Raw genomic sequence first — 14,409 nt, forward strand, 5'->3', positions numbered from 1 at the left:
TCAGTTCAGTCCCTGACATCCCCAACAGTGGCCTAGGAACCACCAGGAGTAACCCTTAAGAACTGTCAGGTTTCCCCCAACACACATGCTAGGGGAATAGGGAGTGAAGTAGTGAAGGGAGCACCAAAAAAAGGGAGTTGGGAGGATCCTCCCAGGATGGGAGAAGCATGCTGAAAGTAGACTATAGACCAAACATGATTGCCACTCAATGTCTCTTTTGTAGACCACAACACCCAAAAGGAGAGAGAGTACAAAAGGGAATGCCATGCCACAGAGGGTGGGATGGGGGCAATGGGGGTGGGAGGGATACTGGGACCCATGGTGGTGGAAAATGGGCAATTGTGGAGAGATGGGTATTTGATCATTATATAATTGAAATCCAAGCACAAAAATTTATAAGTCTACAAATGTACCTCATGGTGTTTCACTAATAGAACTTTTTAAAAAAAGAAAATACATAATTAAGTACATCAAACACTGCGTACAGACCAACCCCCAGCATGGAGGCATGCCTGGGGCTAACAGGCTGCAAAGCACATTGGTCACTTTGCATCCTGGCTTGGGGAGACCAATCATAGTCACCAATTTTTTAAAAAAGAAAATACATAATTAAGTACATAAAGCACCATGTACAGACCAACCCCTAGCATGGAGACATGAATGGCGCTATCAGGCATATTGGTCACTTTGCATCCTGGCTTGGCCTTTTGCACAGATCTAAATGGTGTTTACCATTTGGGTGAATAGTAGACTGTTAGGATTTTACTGCTTCTAAAGTGTAAGTCTCAAAACATTTACCCTCAGTGTTTGTGTAAATCAAATGGAAAGCTGAATACAATGAGCGCATATATGCCACAGCGAGTGAAGTGCTTCCTTGCATGTGGCTGACCTGGACACAAATTATGGACAACACAGCGGGATGTGGCTCCCAGAACATAACACAGAAGGGCCTGAAGAATGGAGGATTGGCTGTCTATCCAACGTCAAAAGGGCTCACCGCAGCATCCTGGTTGATCTCTGCCATGATCCTCTGCAAACCAGGGCCTCTGAGCCAAGTCAGAGGCACAGCAAAGAATGAAACCATGGTGAGTCTTGACAGTACCCAGCAAAATGCAATCTTTGTACCTATTTACTTCTTATTTAATTACTTCCACCTTGCTTTATCACTAAGAACCATTATTTACCAGTTAACATACTGGGAAGTCCACATACCAGGACATTGTCATAACCATGGTACAGGGGATAATCAGCAAGTACCTTTCACTTACGGTACTAGTATCACAGGAAGCTTTCACACAAAACAGGATTATTTCCTTCCTTACTGTCCTTTTGAATCAATCCCCCACCCACTTGTTGAAACTAAAATTGTTTTACCTCAGAGCCCTGTTCTGATGCCGGCCATTGTTATTATGGAAGTGATTGATCCAGCATAACTTTTGTATTTACTAAAGTCTGAGGGAACATGAAGGCCTTCCTATATTCCTTACCTACAGGATTTTCTCCAGGATTCTCTTTAAAGTCGCAGGTGCGAATAATGCACTTTCCACGTTCTTACATATATATATATATTCTTACATATATATATGTATATTTATATATAGCTTCTCTCCATTGTGAATTCTCCTATGTAGAAGGCCCGAGGATCCAGGAAAGTCCTTCCCACACTCCTGACAGATATAAAGTTTCACTGCAAAATGACTTTTCACATGTGCAGTAAGGGCTGAAGACAAACTGAAGACCTTTCCACATTCCTTACACTTATGAGGTTTCTCTCCACTGTGAATTTTCCTGTTCAGAAAGCTATGCCAATTGCATCAAAATCTTCTTGCAGTCCTTTCATATATAAGGCCTCAATCCAAGATAAATTTTTCTCAAACAGCAAAGCTTGAGGATTGAGTAAAAATCTTCCCACACCCCTACATATGTTTTCTTCGAGTATGAATCTTCCTATGTTTAATAAGGAGTTAGGGGGAAGTGAAGGCTTTGCAAAAGTCTTTACAAACATAAGGTTTGTCTCCAGTATGAAAATTTCAGTGCCTCAAAAGGATTGTGAAATACACAAAGGCCTTGCCACACTCCTTACATATATATATATATATATATATATATATATATACACATATATATATGGATTCATTGCAATGTGTGTTTTATTATGGACGGAAAAGTTTCAATAGTAAGTGAAAACCCTCCAAGAGTAGTGACATGAATAGTGTTTCATTCCCCTGTATGAACTTTCCTATGCTCAGAAAGACCTGAGAAGAAATGAAAGGCCTTTCCACCTACCTCAAATATATAAGGGTTTTCTACGAAACAGAAGTTATGAAAACTAAGACTTCAGAAATAAGCAAAGGCCTTCCTACATTGCTCACAGGTGTAATTTATCTTTCCAGTGTGAGTTTTTCTGTGTACTAAGGCTTGTGGAATAAGCAAAGACTTTCCACACCGTATATGCATATGGTTTCTTCCCAGTGTGATTTTTCTGTGCATTCTAAGATGTATGAGTCAGAGAAAGGCCACAGCACATTCCTTACATGCATACGGACTCTCCAGTATGAAATCTCCTGTGTTTAACGTATGAAGATCCATCGAAGGCCTTCCCACAGTCCTTACACTTAAAGAATTTCTCTCCTGTGTGGATGTTCACATAGTCCCACCGGGGTCATGATGGACTCAAAAGTTCGTCATCAATGCTCAAATTTCTGGGGATTCTGTCCATTATGGGCTGATATGGGAAAGTGATGGTGCTGAGGACATGGGAAGAGTGATCTTCTGATCACGCTCAGAAGACATCCCACCTGTCTCGGCATCCCTGTGGGGATGAGGGCCAAATTGCTCACTTGACCCTTTCTCACAGTGTGCAGGAAAAGACTTTCCACCAGGGATGGCTGCTTCCATGTAGAAGAAGAGAGAAGGATTCCAATGAGAGTCTTCATGTCAAAAGAAATCAAGCTCTGCAGGTAGGTAGCTGGTAGGGTATGGGACAATGAGTTTCTTGGGGAAGTGTTAAATCCAGATGGGATGAAAGCAGTGACTCCGAAGCCAACGCCGGGGATTCAGAGAGGAGCTGACCTAGTAGAAACTCAGAGAGCTGGAGACATGGAACAGGAGCAAAGGCTGGTAAGAACATCAGAGAGCAAGTTCCGGCCAACACTCTACCCCTTGACAACACGCAAGAAGTGGACTGTCAGCTACAAAGAAAACCCCAGGAGGCAGTTTTAGAAACATGATTTCAAACTGAGAGTGTCAAGCTAGTACAGTGCGTTGCATGCAGTCAATCTAGGTACAATGCCCATAATTCCAAATGGTCCCCTGAGCACCATCTGACTAATAGATCGATGGAAGTTTGCTCTATCCAATCATAAATGTTTTCTTTTTTACTTCTAATATTTTTAAAGTGACATGGGTGGGATCCAGGAATTTGACCAACCTTGTGAGTAATCACTGGTAAACGGAATGGTCTGCTGGGAGGTGGGGAGCTTGGGACCTGACCCATATTCCCACTTATAAAGATTTCATCAAGGTGCCCCTTTCATCCTTTCAAACGACATTCTGTGTACAGTTACGTGCATGTAAACACTCCAATTGAGACCAGAGCAACTGTAGATCTGGGTAGGGTGTTGCTTGCACATGGCCAACCTAGGTTCAATCCCCAGGATCCTGTAGAGTCTCCCGGAGCACCATCAGAAATAATACCTGAGTGCAGAGCCAGGAGAAACCACTGAGGATCACCAGGTACTGTAGGATAATAGTGGTCTGCCCTTGCTCCCTGGCAGGTTAGAGCTTATGTTTGTTGATTGCCCATAACCTTTCAATTATCTTTGTCTCCTGATCAGACTTTGAATTGTAAGTATTGTCTTTCTCTTCTCCTTAATTTCTTTTGCATGGTTAGCTGTTTCAGAGTAATTGCTTTTTGTATGGATACAGGAAGACAGTTACAGAGGCAAGCTTGAGCTTGAGAGTTGATGGTCTCCAGATAATATTGCCTCCTGGACATCTGCTCTCTTGACTGAAGATTTAGTTGCCCTTACTTTCTCGATCCCCAAAAGAAGGGTCCTATGAGGGACTAGATGGACCCAGGGCAAATGGTGAGCTAGCTACCCTGGCATCGAAATGGGTCTGTCCAATGTACCATAATGCTTATATATAAGAGCCTAGTCATGGACAAAATCGTGTCATGAATCAAAAAGTAATAACTAGACTTGGAAGCCCCTCGGATTAGAAATGATTGATCTGCCCTGAGCACTGGAATCTGAATCTGTGGTGAGAAGTCCCGAGGATAGTCACCAACAAGCCTAAAAGTGTCTATTACTGTGTCTATACACAATGGTAATCATTAGGAAGTAAAACTAAATATGTCAATTAAGTTGCTGGTCTAAGGAGAGGAGTAACACACCTTAAGGGCTGCTTTTCGTTCATGGGCTGCAGGTGATGGGGAAGTCTGGAAAACAATTTTTCATTGCGCTTCCCATGGGGAGGCGTGGATTGGGGTCGTGGTGAGAGAAGAAAAAGAGCAGCTTCAGGGAGACAGGGGTAATGAAGGAGACTGAGAAAAGGGATGGTCCTCCTCCACCCAGATCCCCTGTCTTCCAGTATATAGGTGTTAGACCCGCCAACTGCCCCTGGCGCTGTGTAATCCCATCAATGTCCAAGACCCAGAGACTATCAAACCCTGCCCCTGGAAGAGAACAGCGCTGTCTCCTGCCTCCGCGTCTGGCTGTCTTACTGGGCCCATTGGAGGAGGGTGTGTTGAGTTTTCCTCCCCACCCTGAGCAGAGCCCCAGCAGCTGAGGACCTCTGGTTTGAGCCAGAGCCATGCTTAACAGCACTCTCCACACATTTGGATGAGCCTCACGCATGAAGGAAGCGGCAGAGGAACCCAGGTGTGCAGGACCTGGGGCTTAGATCTCCAAGCTGCTCGTATTGGGACTGGGCCTCCTCCACCCAGATCTCCCATCTTCCAGTATGTTGGCGTTACACCCACCAACTATCCCCAGTGCTGTGTAATCCCATCAATGGCCAAGACCCAAAGACTATAAAACCATGCTTTGGGAAGTGCGCGGCCACACGAAATCTTATTATCTAGTCTTACTCTGGAAAAACTGGCAGGCTACCAGAAGTATCCTGCCCACAACGCAGAGTCTGGCAAACTCCCCATGGTGTATCCAATATGCCAAAAACCAGTAACAATCATGGTTCTCTTTCTCCTGACCCTGAAAGAGCCTCAAATGTGGCACTTCTTAAAATCTTAGGGATAGGAAGAAGGAGACATTACTGGGGACTGCTTGAGTCAATTAATGAACAGCAGGATGACAATGATACAGTGAGAGAAGAAGAGACACAGAGTTAGAGGACACGGTTGTGACTTAGAGAGAAGGCTGAGAGCTGAGAGTAAGAGTGGCTGGGGAGATTGGAGAGGAGTCACAGAGAGCATTGGAGAGCGAGTTAGAGGGTTGGATACAGCTGGGGGACAAGAGACAGAATAAACTGCAAGTAATCAGCAACCAGTCTGGTCCTCATTCTACTTTCATCGGTCCAAAGAAACAACTGTCCAGGGTGGAGAAATGGCTCGAGAGCACCAAATGCAGACAGTGAGAGAGAGCCGCCAGGAGAGACCAGGAACATCCGTGAACGTGTAAATTCTGTTCAAACCCCCACTTCTCATAGGGTTCCCCATGCCCGCCTGGAGTGACTCCTGAGTGCAGAGTCAGGAGTAAGCTCAGAGCACTTCTGGCTGTGATCCGAAAACAAAAACACAAAAAAGTGAAGTGTGGGGGTGCTGGAGCGATAGCACAGCGGGAAGGGTGTTTACCATGGACACGACCAACCCACGTTTGATTACCAGCATCCCAAATGGTTCCCCAAGAACCGCCAGGAGTAATTCCTGAATACATGAGCCAAGAATAACCCCTGTGCATCACTGGGGGTGATCCAAAAACCAAGAAAAGGAAAAAAAGTGTAATTGTGTAGTTAATCAGAAAAAAGAACACAACTTTCTAGACTTAGCCAAGAAGCATTTTTATGATGGCTACAGAGAAAGCACAGACCTTGAGTTGCTTGTCTGGCACATAGCTGACCAAGGTTCAATCTCTACCACCTCATTGCGTCCCCAAACCTAGCGTTATCAATGAGAACAGAGCCGAGGTAAACTCTAATCTCCATTGGGTGTAGTCAACCAAAAATAAATCAATAAATTTAGGTGCCAGAACTATAGTCTGGTAGAGTACTGGTCTTGTACATGGCTGATCTGTATACCCCGGCACCACACTGAGTACAGTTTAGTACCTTTTGGCAGCAACCACAGGGTATGATCATATATATATATATATATATATATATATATATACACACACATATATGTATATATACACATATATATGTGTGTGTTTGTGTATGTGTGTGCATATATATATATATATATATATATATATATCTACCTATATATATATATGTAATTTGTTCACTAGTCAACCTCCACCAACCAGTTTTGTAGAATGCAGGTTTGGATTTTGGCACTACAGGTGGCAGAACTTTGAGCTTACCTGAGAGGTGCTTGGGGAATCCTGCTTTGTACAGGAGACTATATCATGGTAGACTGCTTGCAAGGATAGGTCTTGCATTCCTGGCCTACCTCTGACTGCAGGAATTCAAATTCTATATAAATAATGTTAACCTTGTGAGAAAGTTACAGCAGGGGGGTCTGAGGCCCAGCTGGTAGATAAAGGTCAGGGCAGGGTTGCTGGCACCTGGGGCCTCCTGGTGCAAACCTGAGCCAGAAGTACAGGCTGAAATTTCAAAGGCTATCAGCGGCACGAAAGAGCTGACAGTGAGTGGCAGGGCACTTGTCATGAACGCAAAAGACTTAACTTCACAACCTGAATTGGCAAGGAGTGATCCTGGAACGCTGCTGGGTTTGGAAAAATCCCACATAGTCAATCCTCCTCCTGCCCATATAAAGGCAATGAGGAGTTAACTGCCAACAGAAGAGGTGTGAAATCTAGTAATATGTTCTGAACGGTCAGTCCTCTGGGTTTGTTTCGGTTTTGGGACCACATCCAGAAATGCTCAGAGCTTACAGGCCAGGTTTTCAGGCTATGATTTACCTATGGGTACGTGATTTTATAAAAGAAAAAGAGGATGAAAAATTAGAGGATGAAAAATTATACTTGGAGCCAGAGTGATAGTACAGTTGGCAGGGCATATGTTCGGTCCTCGGCATCACATACAGTCCCCCAAGCACTCCCAGGAGTGATTACTGAGTCCTAAGCCAGAAATAACGCCTGAGCATTAATGCTGTGTCCCAAAAAGAGAAAAGAAAAAAAAGGAAAGAAAAATTAAATTTAGCCCAAACGAGATTTTAAAGTCCATAATTTTGCTCAGAGTCTCCAACTCCTTCATTTTCCTCCAACAGCCATCTATTGAAAGGGCTCAGGAAATTTCACATGTAAGAATTTTCCATGAAGGTATAAATAGGAGAGAACACACCAGACTGAAGCAGGTGCCTGTCACCTGGAACCCCAGAGGGCCTTCCCTGGTGGGGTTCAGACGGCACAGATCTCAAGTACTACCAGGTGTGGCCCCAAATCTCACTTCATCTGTTCCCCAAGTAGTGAGATACACCCAAGGAGAGGAGCTCAGAGGGCTGAGCACCTGATTTACCTTTGGGGGACATGCCATGTCTCCCCCTGCATCTCAGACACACAGACACAAGAGGGGGAGAGTCTCTGAGTATCTCCAAGTTTGTAGCAAATGGAGCGGGGGGGGAGAGGGAAAGACAGGAGAAACACTCCAACCCCAAAAAGATGCTCAAAGAATGCTCATGTGTCAAGACAAATTCTGGAGTGGGAGGGTTGGGGTCATACCTAGTGATGCTCAGGAGACAATATCACCTAGTGATGTTGTGGCAGGGATAACTCTGGTCAGCACAAGAAAGACAAACACCCCCCCTGGCCGTACTACTGCACCAGCCCCTAAGAGTGAGACATTTAGAACCTATTGCAGCTGGTCCCTGGAACACCCCTTTCTGCAAGTACTCACTTCAACAGCAGGGCACACCCCTGGTCTTAGAGAGATGGACAGTGGAGATGCTTGGAATCTGGACAGGTCAGGCAGAAATTCTTTTTTCTGAGGAAATGTAATCACATAGGGTTAACAAAGCTAATAAGTTGATAGGGTGCTTTTCTTTCAAGCAGCTAAGCCGGGGTCAATATGCAACAGGACATAGTCTCACTCACTCCAACACTGCTTAAAATGATATACATGAACTCAGAAACAAGAGTAACCCCTGAGCACTGAGTGCTGCTGTGGCCAAAAAAAGTAAAATAAATTAAGTAATGAAGACATTTTTGTGGCCGGAACGATGGTACAGCTGGTAGGGTGTTTGCCTTTCAATTCCCGAAATCCCATGTGGTCCCCCAGCACTGCCAGGAATGATTCTTGAATGCAAAAAGCCTGAGTAAACCCTGAGCATTGCTGGGTGTGACCTTAAAAATAAAAAAGAGAAATTTCTGTGGAAAGAGAATGGAGATATAATATAGCAGGTGAGGTGCTTGTCTTGCACTCGGCCAAGCCAAGTTTGAATCCTGGCGTCCCATACGGTGGCATGAGCCCAGTCAGGAGTGATCCCTGAGTGCAAAGGCAGGAGAAGTAACTGATTCTTGCTGTTGTACTTACTACAGACTGAATAATTAATTCATTTAAATGAATAAAGTTGTGGTGGCCAATAGTGATCCTAAATTGCATGATTAGAGGGTTTAGGACACACCCTGGAAGTAACTAAGCTACTTCCTGCTAAGATTGCATATTTGGTTGCAAGACCCACTGTAGTACCACCCTGTTGCACGCCTCCAGTCCGCAACCTGAATTGGCTTAAAGCTCCACACCTTGGGGCCTGAGTGACAGCATAGACAAATGAGCATTTCTTTTGAAGGAGGCCAACCTGGGGTTAATTCTGGGCATCCCTCATTGTTCCTAGCACCACTAGGAGTGCTTGCTGGATTTAGAGCCAGGAGTAACCATAATGCCTCGCTGGGTGTGACCCAAAATGCAAAATAAATAAATAAAAAGGAAAGAGAAGCTCCCCACCTCCCTGGACTCCCAGAACCCACTGAATGCACAAGAACCAGTGAAAATCAAAGGCTCTGTCAAATGCTTTTGAGCCCCAAGCACATAAAGAATATGCCCCGCCCCTCCCCCCATCCAGCCCCGACACCCCCCAAGAACAACAGGACAGAGAAGAGTGTGTTTTTTCCTTCATGCTGCTGACCCAGTAATGGAGTACACTGAGCAACCCCAGGAGAGACCCCTGAGCACTGCCAGGTGGGGTTCAACACCCCCCTATGAGGAAAAAGAATGCCTCCCAGGTCCGTTTGATGAGGGAATCCCATGCTTTAGCCCTACTCCACAATCAGCCTAAGGAATGAAAGGGGGCCAGTAACGGGATGTCCTGGGGACACTGCTGGGATGATCCACCCACCCCTGTCACTGACCAGGTGCTGGTCGTCGCCCCGAAACTAAATTAATGCTGAGGTGCCCTTATACGCCCCATCAGATCTGGGAGAGACTGAGGCTCCCTCTAGCTCTGGCACTTTCTGTTTTATGAGTGGCCCGAGCGATGGGTCAGCAGGGAGGGCGCTGGCCTCGTATCCCAACACCCCAAAGGGTCCTCAGATCCCCAGGGAGGGAGTCCTAAGCGCCACTGGGTAATGGTCTAAAACATATTAAAAAATTAAAAAATTTTTTCTCTTTTTTTATTTGTTCCGTCATTGTCTTTGTTTCTGGAACTTTCAGAACGACCTTAGCGCTTCAAATTCGTTTTTCTCCTTGTCTACGTGCTTCCTCTACCCATCCACATTTTCTTTGGGGGCTGTGGGGCTTTGCTCAGGGGTTACTCCGGGCTCTGGGCTCACTCCAGGCCGTGATCGGATGCTGTGAGGTGTGGGAATCGAACCAGGCCGGCCGTGTTCCCCCTTCCACATCTTCCTAAGTAAGTTCTTCTCAGTAAAAACAACCTTGTTTCCTCAAAATCAATTTATAAACAAGATAAACCTCTCGGCAGGAGCTCTCGGTGCGACCCGAGTAGGGGCCGCCACCCCGGGCCACCACCATGGAGCCACCCCGCCGCTAACATGGCGGAGATCACGGACGTTCAGGGCACTCAGAGCAACCACTCGGCTGCTGGCGAGGAAACCGACCTTCCGGGGACCCCCCTGCCCCCCTGGGTGCTCCCTCACCACCTCCTCACCTTCTGCAACCACGCGACCCGCCGGCACTTCCGCACAGAACCCAAGGCCTGGCGGATAAAGGACCTGGATTTTGTGATGTCACCTGCAAGTTCGCTCAGAGCCTTAAAGGGCCAGACTTGAAATATTCCTGACCAGGTAATTCCCTGGTCAGGAAGGTTCATTTTTCCTCGTTTTTGGGATAGGATCAGGTGATCCAGACATGTAGGGGTCGCCAGGTCTGGGATAGATGGGAGAGTGATGGACTGAACAGATAGCATGTGGAGCAGTGAGACTTTGTATTTATGAAGGGAAAAACATTCACAAACATATTTTGCAAACAGCCACCAACACCATCTCTCTGAGTCCCAACGTTCATTTATTTATTCGTTTACAACCCTCAGCCACATGCTAGGACCAGGTCCGCAGGATTTCTCCTGGCAGTTGCCAATGAAAAGGATGGGCTTCAACATGGTCCCTCACCATTGGGGGCTGAGGAGCAGCCGCTCAAAGTGATCTGGCAGTTTTACATACACATGTCTACACAGAAAGCTGCAGGACAGGGCCCGGCACAACCCCTGGTTGAGAAGGTTGGGATGGTCAAGACATCTGCCATCAGCAGGTCCGGCATCCTCAAGAACCACAGCCCCCATAATCAGCTCTGCATCCTGGCCATGCTGCCCCATAACAGAGCTGGAAGTGAAGATGCCCCCAAGGATAATGCACTCACACCTGAGACCCCTGTGCCGTGCTAAAATCCCTCAGAGCACCTAGCAAAGTTCTATATCCTCCTAAAGCCTCTGGAGCAAGGCAGACCCCAGGAACCCACTGCATATGGATGGGGGGGGTGAAAAACAATCACAAAAGTGCCCCAAAAGTTGGCACGATCCCGTCGGTCAAATAACAGGCACTGAAGGTGAGAGATCTTCATGTCCTGCCACTAATTGGCCTTTGACTGAAGTATCGCTTTGTCCTTTAAATGCGTGCCTGGGGGAGGCCTGATCCTCTTGACATCATTAGGAAGTACAGGTCCACATGGAAGACTCCCATCTGTGACATCATCCATTTTACCAAGTAGCCTTAAAGTGCCAGGTTCCAAGTGCAGACAGACCATTATGGCAGCCCAGGTGAATCAGTTCAAGGGGGATGAGCTCAAATTTAAAAAAAAGGAGAGGCAAGTGCTGGAGGGACTGGTCACAGAATTCAGGGCAGCGAGTTAAGGTGGAGTCCCTTGGTCCTGTACTGGTCAAACATATAACCAATGTTCCCAAACACATCCATCATAAAAACAAAAGCAGGTTGATTCAGAGTAAAACAGACAAGTAGGTTGTGAATGTGTCCTGGGACAGTGAGTTTCTCTGGGAAGTCATTAATCAAGACCGGTGCAGTGTCTCTTGAGCCAGTCCTGAAGATGCAGAGGAACTGGCCTAGCAGCAACCCATAGAGCTGGAGAGACACTGGACAGGAGCAAAGGCTGGGAAGAACATCAGAAAGCACTGTACAGTGAACACTCTACCCCGTGAAAACACGCTATATAAGAACCTACAAGGAAACCCAAGGACACAGCTCTAGAAACAAGTTTTCAACCAAGAGTATGGGGAAAGAGGTTCATACTGTGGCTTAATGCTTGTGTTAAACATGGTTTTCCTGAGTTCCATTCCTAGCATCCAAAACAACACAGACTCCTAAGAACTGCCAAGTATGGCATGAATTACATAAAACAATTTCAATAAATAAATCCATGTATGGACCTACCCTAAGAACGGAGGAACATAGAAGCTAATAGGCACCGAAGTATACTAGATCATTTTGTAGACTTTGTCTTTTGGACAGACCAAAAATAGTTTTAATCATTCTGGTGGCTAGCAGGGTTGAGATTTTACCACTTGCAAACACAACGTTTTGTCATCTTTTCTCCAAATATAACTGAAATGAGCAGAGTAAAATCCAGGAATGTGACCACCATTTATAGTTTGTCATCACAGCTGATGTTATTGCTTGCTGAGATGGGAGTTTGGGCATTCTGCCACATTCCCACCATTTGTAAAATATTTTGATCAAGGGGCCTGTTCCATGCTTTCATAGAACCATCAGAAAACTTTCTGTGCACAGTCAAGTCCATTTCAACTATCTCTAATCCACCCTATTTCAGAATAATGACAGGGCCATTAACCTAAACTTTTCAGAAATATTTATCCTCAATGCTAAAAGAAATCTAATAAAATATGAATACTAGGAGTGCAGAGCTGATACAGCGGGAAGGTGCTTGATTGCATAAGACTGATCGGGATTCAAAGTCCAGATCCCCATAAGGATACCTATGTTCTCTCTCGAAGGTATGGATGAGCTCAGACCCAAGATTATGGCCTGATTAAAGCAGGTGTGACACCTCAAAACATAACAGAGGAAGGCCTGAAGTGTGGAGGTTTGACTCTTATACCATTCCAAAGGATTCACTGCAACATCCTGGTTGATCTCTATCATAAACCCTGTCAACCGGGGTCTCTGCCTCAAGTCCAATCAAAAATGAGACACTGGGCTGGAGTGATAGCACAGCGGGTAGGGCGTTCACATTGCATGCAGCCAACACGGGTTCAATTTCTAGCATTCCATAGGGTCCCCCAAGAACAGCCAGGATAATCCCTGAGTGAAGAGCCAGGAGTAACAACTGTGCAGCTCTGGGTTTGACAAAAAAAAAAAAAAGAAAACAAAAAGAGTGACACTGATATTTGTCATTGAGGGGTGGTTTTTGTACCCTTTTACTTAGTTCCTATTTAATCAGTTTTCACCTGGATTCCATCATCAAGACTCATTATTTACAGGGGCTAGAGCAATAGCACAGAGGGTAGGGCGTTTTCCTTGCATGCGGCTGACACAGGTTCGATTCCCAGCATCCCATTTGGTCCCCCGAGCACAGCCAGGAGTGATTCCTGAGTGGAAAGCCAGGAGTATCCCCTGAGGATCTCTGGGTGTGAACAAAAAAGAAAAAAAAAGGACCAAATTTTTACAGGTGAACATACACATCAAGTCCAAGTGCTGGGACACTGGCATAGGAAATATTATTCATTACTATTATTATTATGGTTTGCTATTTAAGGAAACTCAGGAGGTTAATTCAGGTTCACCAGGAGCTCAGACCTTAGTAGGCATATGAAAATACACAGTGCAAGAACTCTTAAGAGTTTACAGAATGGGAAGATCTTTGTGTTTCCCTGAATTGTAATCATCAGCAATTCCCTTTCCCTCATAGTACTGAAGACACCAGTTTAATTTGAACTTGAGAAGTGTAACGTAAAGAATGAACTAGGAGTGTATATTTAAGACATCAAAAGGTTGAAGCAGAGTGTTCGCCACAAGATCCCCCAAGCACCACACATCCAGAGCAATTCCTGAGTGCATATTCAGGAGAAACCCCTGATCATCACCCAGGTGGGAAACAAAAATGAAAAAAAAATGGTCAAAGGGCAAGCCGTGAGGAACCCAGAGATAATGGAGGCATTGTGTATCCCACCCAAGGGCTGGGGGAGATTGAATGATGCATTCAAGGTAAATTGAAATTCAGATTTTAGGGACTGCTGGGAGTTTGTCTTGCAGGGGGTGACAGGTGGGGTTTGGGGGATGACCCCAGACCTCAATGGGGGAGCACCCCAATGGTGCTGCTTCATTCTCAAGGGGTCCGTGTGCCAAGAGGAGCCACCTCTGGTGGATTCAACTCTCTTACACCCGTAAAGGGCTGGAGGGGATGAGAGAGTCCAGCATCTTCCGGCCCTGCCCGCGTCTGACTGGGCCTTGGGTAAGAGAATAAACTGGGGATCTGTGTCCGGGTACCCTTGCTGCCTGGTGCTCGCTCAATTACTCTATGTGTGGAAGGATACCCAGTGAGCAGTGCTCCAGAGCCAGCTACCCGAGAGAGAGCAGGGTGACACAGGAGAGGCTTGCCTTCCTGCAGTACGATGTGTCCAACCAACTCAGTTCTAAAGGTCTCCAGACCCCACGTCCACATATCACAGTACCCCGCATTGCTGAGTGTGCCATCTTCCGTCCTGAGTTTTGAGGTTCTTATATACATGAGAAGACCCATGTCTTCTGTTCTCCGTGGAGGAGGGTAGCAGAAGCCAGATTCAACTCCAGCATCTCCAGATGTCTGGGTTGAAGGTAACAGCAATCAGAGAAACTACAGTGTGTTAAG

The sequence above is a fragment of the Sorex fumeus genome, unplaced genomic scaffold (genome assembly GCF_029834395.1).
Source record: "Sorex fumeus unplaced genomic scaffold, SorFum_2.1 ptg000076l, whole genome shotgun sequence".
Taxonomy (NCBI): Eukaryota; Metazoa; Chordata; class Mammalia; order Eulipotyphla; family Soricidae; genus Sorex; species Sorex fumeus.